The 14,614-nt window shown below is 33.6% G+C and overlaps 2 long non-coding RNA genes across 2 annotated transcripts; both read right to left on the reverse strand.

The window, feature by feature from the left end:
- Positions 1 to 1,098: 1,098 nt before the first annotated feature.
- On the reverse strand, positions 1,099 to 3,828 carry LOC134696983 (uncharacterized). The gene is made up of 3 exons (XR_010103042.1): positions 3,292 to 3,828; positions 2,479 to 2,547; positions 1,099 to 1,716 (listed from the first exon to the last, which is right to left on the reverse strand). It is a non-coding gene; the product is annotated as an uncharacterized LOC134696983 (long non-coding RNA).
- A 3,864-nt stretch (positions 3,829 to 7,692) lies between these two features.
- LOC134696429 (uncharacterized) lies at positions 7,693 to 12,557 on the reverse strand. The gene is made up of 5 exons (XR_010102946.1): positions 12,082 to 12,557; positions 11,270 to 11,338; positions 9,884 to 10,508; positions 9,072 to 9,140; positions 7,693 to 8,310 (listed from the first exon to the last, which is right to left on the reverse strand). It is a non-coding gene; the product is annotated as an uncharacterized LOC134696429 (long non-coding RNA).
- Between the last annotated feature and the right edge of the window lie 2,057 nt (positions 12,558 to 14,614).

The following is a 14,614-nucleotide window of genomic DNA, read 5'->3' on the forward strand; positions in this document are numbered from 1 at the left end:
CGGAAACTATGTGACATCACATGTATTATGGCGTCATTAAATAACGACAGATCAAAATAGCGCTAAATATAGTTTGCAGTGTTACGTGAGAAACAGTTGCCGCAAGATTTAACTCGAAATATTGAGTCCAAACGATCTGTAACTAAGCCTTTTCATTTAATACCAAGACCATAGCAACAGTTTTCATATTAGCATATTTTTAACATTCCGACTGTAATTTCAATTGCATAAATACCAGAAATAAACAATTAGAGCTTGATTAATAAATCAAAATGCTTACCAGTTATTCAGGACTTTTTAAAACCTCTAGTTTGCCATCTCAGGTTGAAAAATAATGATTTGTCTGGAACTGAAATAAGACCAAAAAAAATACTCAGGCTGTGTTATCATTTGATTTAAATACATAAGTATTATTGAGAGAGAAAAATCTATTCTTGAAAGTTTAATCACAAAGAAAGACAAAAGCTTCTCCCTTGTGGCTTAGCCACCTTCATTTAAACCTTTTGTATTAGAACCATGGGTAGTAGCTAACTAGCGTAATAGTTGAATAGGTGCAGAAATATTGTTTTCAAGAAGGTTTGACCCTCCCCCTTTTTCACTGAGAAATGACAATATCCTTTGTTTTGCTCATGTGCATTAAAATAATAATTCATGATTTTCTAAAAACATGTAACTGTTTTTGTCTGTGTTTTTGTGCATATGATATCTACTGACCAGGGGTCAAATCATTGGATAAAGGCACATGCGATATTGAATCTCACATTACTCGTATGAAGTGTGTTATCTCCCTTGATTATCAGGTATTCCTGTAGACCAGAGTGATATTACATAACAAAGACTATATTGTGTCATGTTTACTTACAATTTAATAATATTTAAAAGTTATTTCTTTCCTTTTCAATGTAGTAAACACATTCCTTTCGGATCTCTCGGAAGTAAACAAATTTATGATTGTGCCTAAAACAAGTGTTCAGCCCCGTGCTAGTAATGCATTTTAAAAGTGAAAATTTTCTTGAGTTTTTGCTGATCTTTATCAATAACATTTATCTTAAACAATTTATAATATCTAGGTATAAATAAAAAACTACGTACCATCATTTTCGGTGGTGTACAAGGTGAAATCATCCATAAATCAGTCTGACAACCTCTGGAATGGAGCTTCTAATTTGGGTCAAAATCTTTAATTGTTTTTACATAGGCGGTAATGGTAACGTTTTTTCCGGTAGCTCAGTCCATGTCGTTAACTTGGATATGTATGATAGCTTGTTTCGAAGCTGTGACATTTTCACATATGTGGTTAAATTTTCGGGGTACGAAGTGAGATTACTTTTTCCGTAAATTAGCAAACCCCGAACATCCTGTTGTGATGCGGCTCCTTGTGGTAAAATATCCCCTTTTTAACACAATAAGTTCTTTGAAAATTTAATACTTTGAACACATTCAATAGCTCCATAGTTTTTACACATTTATTCTATGTTCCTCTACTTTCCTAATCACCACAAATAATTAAGTTCAGTCATTTGCTAAAAATAGAAACATGTCTAATATCACTACACAGAGATTTTTTCTTTACACGTGACTTTTGAGTTCCTCATTTCAAGGCGCATTAGGGATGTTGTCCCATATTGTAATCCATACTTCTGATTTTTTCAAATATTTGTATGTGATCTTCATCGGTATTATATTCTGAATAAATCTTTGTATTTTTGTCCATTTCTGAAAAGAAATAAAGTTGTTTTAGCACTATAAGGCAATGACACTTTCGTCGCTATATTCATTTATTTTGAATACAATGAGTATGTATAAGTAATTTTTTTCCAGATTACCTCCACTAGTCAAATCAAGGACAAAACTTCTGATTATAACCTTTAATTACAATACACAGACCCTGATAAAGCATTCTATAAAATTTTCTTGTGTCTTAAGGTGCATTTTGACAGAGTAATTATGCAAAACTGAAGGTTTTATAAAAACAAAACCACCAAAATAATTATTCTTACTAGTGGTAATCTTGTATTTAATACTGTTGAAACCGCTCTAAACTACTGGGAAAGTCATCCATATCATATAATTAGAGTGCAATATAGTGCAAATTTTCAAAACTTGTCCTTTCACATAATTCCATTTGAGAAAAAATGTTTTTTACATGTTTTTCAGTGAAAACCTTTTATCAGTGAGAAATCCACATGAGGTCTTAACGGAAACTATGTGACATCACATGTATTATGGCGTCATTAAATAACGACAGATCAAAATAGCGCTAAATATAGTTTGCAGTGTTACGTGAGAAACAGTTGCCGCAAGATTTAACTCGAAATATTGAGTCCAAACGATCTGTAACTAAGCCTTTTCATTTAATACCAAGACCATAGCAACAGTTTTCATATTAGCATATTTTTAACATTCCGACTGTAATTTCAATTGCATAAATACCAGAAATAAACAATTAGAGCTTGATTAATAAATCAAAATGCTTACCAGTTATTCAGGACTTTTTAAAACCTCTAGTTTGCCATCTCAGGTTGAAAAATAATGATATGTCTGGAACTGAAATAAGACCAAAAAAAATACTCAGGCTGTGTTATCATTTGATTTAAATACATAAGTATTATTGAGAGAGAAAAATCTATTCTTGAAAGTTTAATCACAAAGAAAGACAAAAGCTTCTCCCTTGTGGCTTAGCCACCTTCATTTAAACCTTTTGTATTAGAACCATGGGTAGTAGCTAACTAGCGTAATAGTTGAATAGGTGCAGAAATATTGTTTTCAAGAAGGTTTGACCCTCCCCCTTTTTCACTGAGAAATGACAATATCCTTTGTTTTGCTCATGTGCATTAAAATAATAATTCATGATTTTCTAAAAACATGTAACTGTTTTTGTCTGTGTTTTTGTGCATATGATATCTACTGACCAGGGGTCAAATCATTGGATAAAGGCACATGCGATATTGAATCTCACATTACTCGTATGAAGTGTGTTATCTCCCTTGATTATCAGGTATTCCTGTAGACCAGAGTGATATTACATAACAAAGACTATATTGTGTCATGTTTACTTACAATTTAATAATATTTAAAAGTTATTTCTTTCCTTTTCAATGTAGTAAACACATTCCTTTCGGATCTCTCGGAAGTAAACAAATTTATGATTGTGCCTAAAACAAGTGTTCAGCCCCGTGCTAGTAATGCATTTTAAAAGTGAAAATTTTCTTGAGTTTTTGCTGATCTTTATCAATAACATTTATCTTAAACAATTTATAATATCTAGGTATAAATAAAAAAACTACGTACCATCATTTTCGGTGGTGTACAAGGTGAAATCATCCATAAATCAGTCTGACAACCTCTGGAATGGAGCTTCTAATTTGGGTCAAAATCTTTAATTGTTTTTACATAGGCGGTAATGGTAACGTTTTTTCCGGTAGCTCAGTCCATGTCGTTAACTTGGATATGTATGATAGCTTGTTTCGAAGCTGTGACATTTTCACATATGTGGTTAAATTTTCGGGGTACGAAGTGAGATTACTTTTTCCGTAAATTAGCAAACCCGAACATCCTGTTGTGATGCGGCTCCTTGTGGTAAAATATCCCCTTTTTAACACAATAAGTTCTTTGAAAATTTAATACTTTGAACACATTCAATAGCTCCATAGTTTTTACACATTTATTCTATGTTCCTCTACTTTCCTAATCACCACAAATAATTAAGTTCAGTCATTTGCTAAAAATAGAAACATGTCTAATATCACTACACAGAGATTTTTTCTTTACACGTGACTTTTGAGTTCCTCATTTCAAGGCGCATTAGGGATGTTGTCCCATATTGTAATCCATACTTCTGATTTTTTCAAATATTTGTATGTGATCTTCATCGGTATTATATTCTGAATAAATCTTTGTATTTTTGTCCATTTCTGAAAAGAAATAAAGTTGTTTTAGCACTATAAGGCAATGACACTTTCGTCGCTATATTCATTTATTTTGAATACAATGAGTATGTATAAGTAATTTTTTTCCAGATTACCTCCACTAGTCAAATCAAGGACAAAACTTCTGATTATAACCTTTAATTACAATACACAGACCCTGATAAAGCATTCTATAAAATTTTCTTGTGTCTTAAGGTGCATTTTGACAGAGTAATTATGCAAAACTGAAGGTTTTATAAAAACAAAACCACCAAAATAATTATTCTTACTAGTGGTAATCTTGTATTTAATACTGTTGAAACCGCTCTAAACTACTGGGAAAGTCATCCATATCATATAATTAGAGTGCAATATAGTGCAAATTTTCAAAACTTGTCCTTTCACATAATTCCATTTGAGAAAAAATGTTTTTTACATGTTTTTCAGTGAAAACCTTTTATCAGTGAGAAATCCACATGAGGTCTTAACGGAAACTATGTGACATCACATGTATTATGGCGTCATTAAATAACGACAGATCAAAATAGCGCTAAATATAGTTTGCAGTGTTACGTGAGAAACAGTTGCCGCAAGATTTAACTCGAAATATTGAGTCCAAACGATCTGTAACTAAGCCTTTTCATTTAATACCAAGACCATAGCAACAGTTTTCATATTAGCATATTTTTAACATTCCGACTGTAATTTCAATTGCATAAATACCAGAAATAAACAATTAGAGCTTGATTAATAAATCAAAATGCTTACCAGTTATTCAGGACTTTTTAAAACCTCTAGTTTGCCATCTCAGGTTGAAAAATAATGATTTGTCTGGAACTGAAATAAGACCAAAAAAAATACTCAGGCTGTGTTATCATTTGATTTAAATACATAAGTATTATTGAGAGAGAAAAATCTATTCTTGAAAGTTTAATCACAAAGAAAGACAAAAGCTTCTCCCTTGTGGCTTAGCCACCTTCATTTAAACCTTTTGTATTAGAACCATGGGTAGTAGCTAACTAGCGTAATAGTTGAATAGGTGCAGAAATATTGTTTTCAAGAAGGTTTGACCCTCCCCCTTTTTCACTGAGAAATGACAATATCCTTTGTTTTGCTCATGTGCATTAAAATAATAATTCATGATTTTCTAAAAACATGTAACTGTTTTTGTCTGTGTTTTTGTGCATATGATATCTACTGACCAGGGGTCAAATCATTGGATAAAGGCACATGCGATATTGAATCTCACATTACTCGTATGAAGTGTGTTATCTCCCTTGATTATCAGGTATTCCTGTAGACCAGAGTGATATTACATAACAAAGACTATATTGTGTCATGTTTACTTACAATTTAATAATATTTAAAAGTTATTTCTTTCCTTTTCAATGTAGTAAACACATTCCTTTCGGATCTCTCGGAAGTAAACAAATTTATGATTGTGCCTAAAACAAGTGTTCAGCCCCGTGCTAGTAATGCATTTTAAAAGTGAAAATTTTCTTGAGTTTTTGCTGATCTTTATCAATAACATTTATCTTAAACAATTTATAATATCTAGGTATAAATAAAAAACTACGTACCATCATTTTCGGTGGTGTACAAGGTGAAATCATCCATAAATCAGTCTGACAACCTCTGGAATGGAGCTTCTAATTTGGGTCAAAATCTTTAATTGTTTTTACATAGGCGGTAATGGTAACGTTTTTTCCGGTAGCTCAGTCCATGTCGTTAACTTGGATATGTATGATAGCTTGTTTCGAAGCTGTGACATTTTCACATATGTGGTTAAATTTTCGGGGTACGAAGTGAGATTACTTTTTCCGTAAATTAGCAAACCCCGAACATCCTGTTGTGATGCGGCTCCTTGTGGTAAAATATCCCCTTTTTAACACAATAAGTTCTTTGAAAATTTAATACTTTGAACACATTCAATAGCTCCATAGTTTTTACACATTTATTCTATGTTCCTCTACTTTCCTAATCACCACAAATAATTAAGTTCAGTCATTTGCTAAAAATAGAAACATGTCTAATATCACTACACAGAGATTTTTTCTTTACACGTGACTTTTGAGTTCCTCATTTCAAGGCGCATTAGGGATGTTGTCCCATATTGTAATCCATACTTCTGATTTTTTCAAATATTTGTATGTGATCTTCATCGGTATTATATTCTGAATAAATCTTTGTATTTTTGTCCATTTCTGAAAAGAAATAAAGTTGTTTTAGCACTATAAGGCAATGACACTTTCGTCGCTATATTCATTTATTTTGAATACAATGAGTATGTATAAGTAATTTTTTTCCAGATTACCTCCACTAGTCAAATCAAGGACAAAACTTCTGATTATAACCTTTAATTACAATACACAGACCCTGATAAAGCATTCTATAAAATTTTCTTGTGTCTTAAGGTGCATTTTGACAGAGTAATTATGCAAAACTGAAGGTTTTATAAAAACAAAACCACCAAAATAATTATTCTTACTAGTGGTAATCTTGTATTTAATACTGTTGAAACCGCTCTAAACTACTGGGAAAGTCATCCATATCATATAATTAGAGTGCAATATAGTGCAAATTTTCAAAACTTGTCCTTTCACATAATTCCATTTGAGAAAAAATGTTTTTTACATGTTTTTCAGTGAAAACCTTTTATCAGTGAGAAATCCACATGAGGTCTTAACGGAAACTATGTGACATCACATGTATTATGGCGTCATTAAATAACGACAGATCAAAATAGCGCTAAATATAGTTTGCAGTGTTACGTGAGAAACAGTTGCCGCAAGATTTAACTCGAAATATTGAGTCCAAACGATCTGTAACTAAGCCTTTTCATTTAATACCAAGACCATAGCAACAGTTTTCATATTAGCATATTTTTAACATTCCGACTGTAATTTCAATTGCATAAATACCAGAAATAAACAATTAGAGCTTGATTAATAAATCAAAATGCTTACCAGTTATTCAGGACTTTTTAAAACCTCTAGTTTGCCATCTCAGGTTGAAAAATAATGATTTGTCTGGAACTGAAATAAGACCAAAAAAAATACTCAGGCTGTGTTATCATTTGATTTAAATACATAAGTATTATTGAGAGAGAAAAATCTATTCTTGAAAGTTTAATCACAAAGAAAGACAAAAGCTTCTCCCTTGTGGCTTAGCCACCTTCATTTAAACCTTTTGTATTAGAACCATGGGTAGTAGCTAACTAGCGTAATAGTTGAATAGGTGCAGAAATATTGTTTTCAAGAAGGTTTGACCCTCCCCCTTTTTCACTGAGAAATGACAATATCCTTTGTTTTGCTCATGTGCATTAAAATAATAATTCATGATTTTCTAAAAACATGTAACTGTTTTTGTCTGTGTTTTTGTGCATATGATATCTACTGACCAGGGGTCAAATCATTGGATAAAGGCACATGCGATATTGAATCTCACATTACTCGTATGAAGTGTGTTATCTCCCTTGATTATCAGGTATTCCTGTAGACCAGAGTGATATTACATAACAAAGACTATATTGTGTCATGTTTACTTACAATTTAATAATATTTAAAAGTTATTTCTTTCCTTTTCAATGTAGTAAACACATTCCTTTCGGATCTCTCGGAAGTAAAAAAATTTATGATTGTGCCTAAAACAAGTGTTCAGCCCCGTGCTAGTAATGCATTTTAAAAGTGAAAATTTTCTTGAGTTTTTGCTGATCTTTATCAATAACATTTATCTTAAACAATTTATAATATCTAGGTATAAATAAAAAACTACGTACCATCATTTTCGGTGGTGTACAAGGTGAAATCATCCATAAATCAGTCTGACAACCTCTGGAATGGAGCTTCTAATTTGGGTCAAAATCTTTAATTGTTTTTACATAGGCGGTAATGGTAACGTTTTTTCCGGTAGCTCAGTCCATGTCGTTAACTTGGATATGTATGATAGCTTGTTTCGAAGCTGTGACATTTTCACATATGTGGTTAAATTTTCGGGGTACGAAGTGAGATTACTTTTTCCGTAAATTAGCAAACCCCGAACATCCTGTTGTGATGCGGCTCCTTGTGGTAAAATATCCCCTTTTTAACACAATAAGTTCTTTGAAAATTTAATACTTTGAACACATTCAATAGCTCCATAGTTTTTACACATTTATTCTATGTTCCTCTACTTTCCTAATCACCACAAATAATTAAGTTCAGTCATTTGCTAAAAATAGAAACATGTCTAATATCACTACACAGAGATTTTTTCTTTACACGTGACTTTTGAGTTCCTCATTTCAAGGCGCATTAGGGATGTTGTCCCATATTGTAATCCATACTTCTGATTTTTTCAAATATTTGTATGTGATCTTCATCGGTATTATATTCTGAATAAATCTTTGTATTTTTGTCCATTTCTGAAAAGAAATAAAGTTGTTTTAGCACTATAAGGCAATGACACTTTCGTCGCTATATTCATTTATTTTGAATACAATGAGTATGTATAAGTAATTTCTTCCAGATTACCTCCACTAGTCAAATCAAGGACAAAACTTCTGATTATAACCTTTAATTACAATACACAGACCCTGATAAAGCATTCTATAAAATTTTCTTGTGTCTTAAGGTGCATTTTGACAGAGTAATTATGCAAAACTGAAGGTTTTATAAAAACAAAACCACCAAAATAATTATTCTTACTAGTGGTAATCTTGTATTTAATACTGTTGAAACCGCTCTAAACTACTGGGAAAGTCATCCATATCATATAATTAGAGTGCAATATAGTGCAAATTTTCAAAACTTGTCCTTTCACATAATTCCATTTGAGAAAAAATGTTTTTTACATGTTTTTCAGTGAAAACCTTTTATCAGTGAGAAATCCACATGAGGTCTTAACGGAAACTATGTGACATCACATGTATTATGGCGTCATTAAATAACGACAGATCAAAATAGCGCTAAATATAGTTTGCAGTGTTACGTGAGAAACAGTTGCCGCAAGATTTAACTCGAAATATTGAGTCCAAACGATCTGTAACTAAGCCTTTTCATTTAATACCAAGACCATAGCAACAGTTTTCATATTAGCATATTTTTAACATTCCGACTGTAATTTCAATTGCATAAATACCAGAAATAAACAATTAGAGCTTGATTAATAAATCAAAATGCTTACCAGTTATTCAGGACTTTTTAAAACCTCTAGTTTGCCATCTCAGGTTGAAAAATAATGATATGTCTGGAACTGAAATAAGACCAAAAAAAATACTCAGGCTGTGTTATCATTTGATTTAAATACATAAGTATTATTGAGAGAGAAAAATCTATTCTTGAAAGTTTAATCACAAAGAAAGACAAAAGCTTCTCCCTTGTGGCTTAGCCACCTTCATTTAAACCTTTTGTATTAGAACCATGGGTAGTAGCTAACTAGCGTAATAGTTGAATAGGTGCAGAAATATTGTTTTCAAGAAGGTTTGACCCTCCCCCTTTTTCACTGAGAAATGACAATATCCTTTGTTTTGCTCATGTGCATTAAAATAATAATTCATGATTTTCTAAAAACATGTAACTGTTTTTGTCTGTGTTTTTGTGCATATGATATCTACTGACCAGGGGTCAAATCATTGGATAAAGGCACATGCGATATTGAATCTCACATTACTCGTATGAAGTGTGTTATCTCCCTTGATTATCAGGTATTCCTGTAGACCAGAGTGATATTACATAACAAAGACTATATTGTGTCATGTTTACTTACAATTTAATAATATTTAAAAGTTATTTCTTTCCTTTTCAATGTAGTAAACACATTCCTTTCGGATCTCTCGGAAGTAAACAAATTTATGATTGTGCCTAAAACAAGTGTTCAGCCCCGTGCTAGTAATGCATTTTAAAAGTGAAAATTTTCTTGAGTTTTTGCTGATCTTTATCAATAACATTTATCTTAAACAATTTATAATATCTAGGTATAAATAAAAAACTACGTACCATCATTTTCGGTGGTGTACAAGGTGAAATCATCCATAAATCAGTCTGACAACCTCTGGAATGGAGCTTCTAATTTGGGTCAAAATCTTTAATTGTTTTTACATAGGCGGTAATGGTAACGTTTTTTTCCGGTAGCTCAGTCCATGTCGTTAACTTGGATATGTATGATAGCTTGTTTCGAAGCTGTGACATTTTCACATATGTGGTTAAATTTTCGGGGTACGAAGTGAGATTACTTTTTCCGTAAATTAGCAAACCCCGAACATCCTGTTGTGATGCGGCTCCTTGTGGTAAAATATCCCCTTTTTAACACAATAAGTTCTTTGAAAATTTAATACTTTGAACACATTCAATAGCTCCATAGTTTTTACACATTTATTCTATGTTCCTCTACTTTCCTAATCACCACAAATAATTAAGTTCAGTCATTTGCTAAAAATAGAAACATGTCTAATATCACTACACAGAGATTTTTTCTTTACACGTGACTTTTGAGTTCCTCATTTCAAGGCGCATTAGGGATGTTGTCCCATATTGTAATCCATACTTCTGATTTTTTCAAATATTTGTATGTGATCTTCATCGGTATTATATTCTGAATAAATCTTTGTATTTTTGTCCATTTCTGAAAAGAAATAAAGTTGTTTTAGCACTATAAGGCAATGACACTTTCGTCGCTATATTCATTTATTTTGAATACAATGAGTATGTATAAGTAATTTCTTCCAGATTACCTCCACTAGTCAAATCAAGGACAAAACTTCTGATTATAACCTTTAATTACAATACACAGACCCTGATAAAGCATTCTATAAAATTTTCTTGTGTCTTAAGGTGCATTTTGACAGAGTAATTATGCAAAACTGAAGGTTTTATAAAAACAAAACCACCAAAATAATTATTCTTACTAGTGGTAATCTTGTATTTAATACTGTTGAAACCGCTCTAAACTACTGGGAAAGTCATCCATATCATATAATTAGAGTGCAATATAGTGCAAATTTTCAAAACTTGTCCTTTCACATAATTCCATTTGAGAAAAAATGTTTTTTACATGTTTTTCAGTGAAAACCTTTTATCAGTGAGAAATCCACATGAGGTCTTAACGGAAACTATGTGACATCACATGTATTATGGCGTCATTAAATAACGACAGATCAAAATAGCGCTAAATATAGTTTGCAGTGTTACGTGAGAAACAGTTGCCGCAAGATTTAACTCGAAATATTGAGTCCAAACGATCTGTAACTAAGCCTTTTCATTTAATACCAAGACCATAGCAACAGTTTTCATATTAGCATATTTTTAACATTCCGACTGTAATTTCAATTGCATAAATACCAGAAATAAACAATTAGAGCTTGATTAATAAATCAAAATGCTTACCAGTTATTCAGGACTTTTTAAAACCTCTAGTTTGCCATCTCAGGTTGAAAAATAATGATATGTCTGGAACTGAAATAAGACCAAAAAAAATACTCAGGCTGTGTTATCATTTGATTTAAATACATAAGTATTATTGAGAGAGAAAAATCTATTCTTGAAAGTTTAATCACAAAGAAAGACAAAAGCTTCTCCCTTGTGGCTTAGCCACCTTCATTTAAACCTTTTGTATTAGAACCATGGGTAGTAGCTAACTAGCGTAATAGTTGAATAGGTGCAGAAATATTGTTTTCAAGAAGGTTTGACCCTCCCCCTTTTTCACTGAGAAATGACAATATCCTTTGTTTTGCTCATGTGCATTAAAATAATAATTCATGATTTTCTAAAAACATGTAACTGTTTTTGTCTGTGTTTTTGTGCATATGATATCTACTGACCAGGGGTCAAATCATTGGATAAAGGCACATGCGATATTGAATCTCACATTACTCGTATGAAGTGTGTTATCTCCCTTGATTATCAGGTATTCCTGTAGACCAGAGTGATATTACATAACAAAGACTATATTGTGTCATGTTTACTTACAATTTAATAATATTTAAAAGTTATTTCTTTCCTTTTCAATGTAGTAAACACATTCCTTTCGGATCTCTCGGAAGTAAACAAATTTATGATTGTGCCTAAAACAAGTGTTCAGCCCCGTGCTAGTAATGCATTTTAAAAGTGAAAATTTTCTTGAGTTTTTGCTGATCTTTATCAATAACATTTATCTTAAACAATTTATAATATCTAGGTATAAATAAAAAACTACGTACCATCATTTTCGGTGGTGTACAAGGTGAAATCATCCATAAATCAGTCTGACAACCTCTGGAATGGAGCTTCTAATTTGGGTCAAAATCTTTAATTGTTTTTACATAGGCGGTAATGGTAACGTTTTTTCCGGTAGCTCAGTCCATGTCGTTAACTTGGATATGTATGATAGCTTGTTTCGAAGCTGTGACATTTTCACATATGTGGTTAAATTTTCGGGGTACGAAGTGAGATTACTTTTTCCGTAAATTAGCAAACCCCGAACATCCTGTTGTGATGCGGCTCCTTGTGGTAAAATATCCCCTTTTTAACACAATAAGTTCTTTGAAAATTTAATACTTTGAACACATTCAATAGCTCCATAGTTTTTACACATTTATTCTATGTTCCTCTACTTTCCTAATCACCACAAATAATTAAGTTCAGTCATTTGCTAAAAATAGAAACATGTCTAATATCACTACACAGAGATTTTTTCTTTACACGTGACATTTCAAGGCGCATTAGGGATGTTGTCCCAACTGTTGCGAGGAAGCATCTCGCCAGAACCCACTCCTATACCGCCCGCCCACGAGCATCGGAATACCGCTATCCGGTGACGCTGACGGGCTGTATTAAGCTCCCGTTAGAGTCCCGATTTTGTCAAGGAGGCCGTACATGTAAACATCGGCAGGCACATTTCCACCAAGCTTGGAAGTGAGAAGCCGACTTTAACTCCCCACACCTGTATTATTTTGCCTTCACGTTATGCGCGACTGAGAACGGCCGGCAGTACAGGGTGGGCACTCTCAACGGCCTTGGTACCGGGGAATCGGTATCCTCGCGTTCAAATTGCTTGGACGACTTGCCTCTGCCTTTTCTTCCTTTCATGTCTTTACCTTTACTATTCATTTCTGTAATACATAGAAAAACCGGTTAATGATTCACGAATACTTCCCCTGGTCCTGCGGTCCAGCGACATGACCGTATGGGGTGGTAATCTTAAAGTTAAGAGCCACTTAATTGTAAGGGGGAGTTTAAACATGGGCCACCGGAATGGTATCGAAAGAACTAGGATCCTGCCGAATCTTTAAGGGTCACGTTTGTGAACGTGTCAGATGCGATGAGACCAACGCTAAAATCCTCTGGACCCGTACACACGGATTGCTTAAAAAGCGACCGTATCCAACGGCCATGGCTCCTGACGGCCTTGGTACTGGGGAGTAGGTATCCTCGCGTTCAAATTGCTTGGATGACTTACCTCTGCCTTTTCTTCCTTTCGTTTCTACCTTTACTATTCATTTCTGTAATAAATAGAAAAACTGATTAATGACCCACGAATACTTCCCCTGGTCCAGCGACAGGACCGTATCGGGTGGTAATCTTAATCTTAAAGTAAAGAGCCACTTAATTGTAAGGGGAATTTTATACACGGGCCACCGGCATGTCATCGCTTTTGGCACGTAGGGTCCTGCCTAATCCTTAACGGTATTTCTACACTGTCACGTTTGCGAGACGTGCTTAGACTGCTTAGAAAGTAACAGTAGCCAACGGCGTAGGGTCGTAGAGCCACTATGTCGTCTTTACCAACTGTCTACCATCGAGAAACTTTCTGTCACCACTTAACCGGCTTACCATCCGGGTCCGGGCTGCCGACCGGCACGACCTACGCTAGTGTCGAGGCGGGCCTTAAAGATTTCCCTACTAGTCCTATCCACCTCGACGACGTCGATGATGTGGCTAAAGAAAAGAAAAAGAGGCAAATATTTCCACCATCGAAAAACATAAAGCAGAAGTAAACTTTCGGTCACCACTACCGGACTTACCATCTGGGTCCGGGCTACCGACCGGCACGACCTACGCCTAGGCGCTACGGTCGAGGCGGATTTGAAAGATTTATCTACTACTAGTAATGTAGTGTTTTCCACCTCGACGACGTCGAAAATGTGGCTAAAGATAGAAGAGAGGCAAGTATTTCCACCATCGAAAAACATAAAGCAGAAGTAAACTTTCGGTCACCACTACCGGACTTACCATCCAGGTTCGGGCTGCCGACCGGCACGACTTACGCCTAGGCGTTAGGGTTTAATATTTAAAGTCAATTACCATTATTCACAATATTTTTCTAAGTTGTTCTGACTAATTTGCAGGTCTTCTTTTACTTTCAGATAATATTAAAAGGTCATCAGCAAATTGTAAAGATCCTACTTTAGTATCAATTTGTTCTAATGGACAGCTATTTTCATTTGAAAATTCTGCATCTTAATCATTAATAAATAAATTAAATACAGTAGGACTCAATGAACCCCCTGGTTTATCCTCAAAATATTATGAGTGCCACTCTTGATGCTTGAAGGCAGATTTTGTTTCCTCATACTGTCCTGTAATAATATTAAGTATTTTTTCCCTGCTCCTGCCTTATACAGTGCATAAAGTAAAGCTTTTCTCCAGACAGAATCAAAAGCCTTTTTTTAAATCAACAAAGCAGGCATATATTTTATTTTTGAGCAAGTATTTGTTTATTAAAGACTTTAGCACAAATATACTATCAGAGGT

Source organism: Mytilus trossulus, chromosome 14 (assembly GCF_036588685.1).
Source record: "Mytilus trossulus isolate FHL-02 chromosome 14, PNRI_Mtr1.1.1.hap1, whole genome shotgun sequence".
Lineage (NCBI taxonomy): Eukaryota > Metazoa > Mollusca > Bivalvia > Mytilida > Mytilidae > Mytilus > Mytilus trossulus.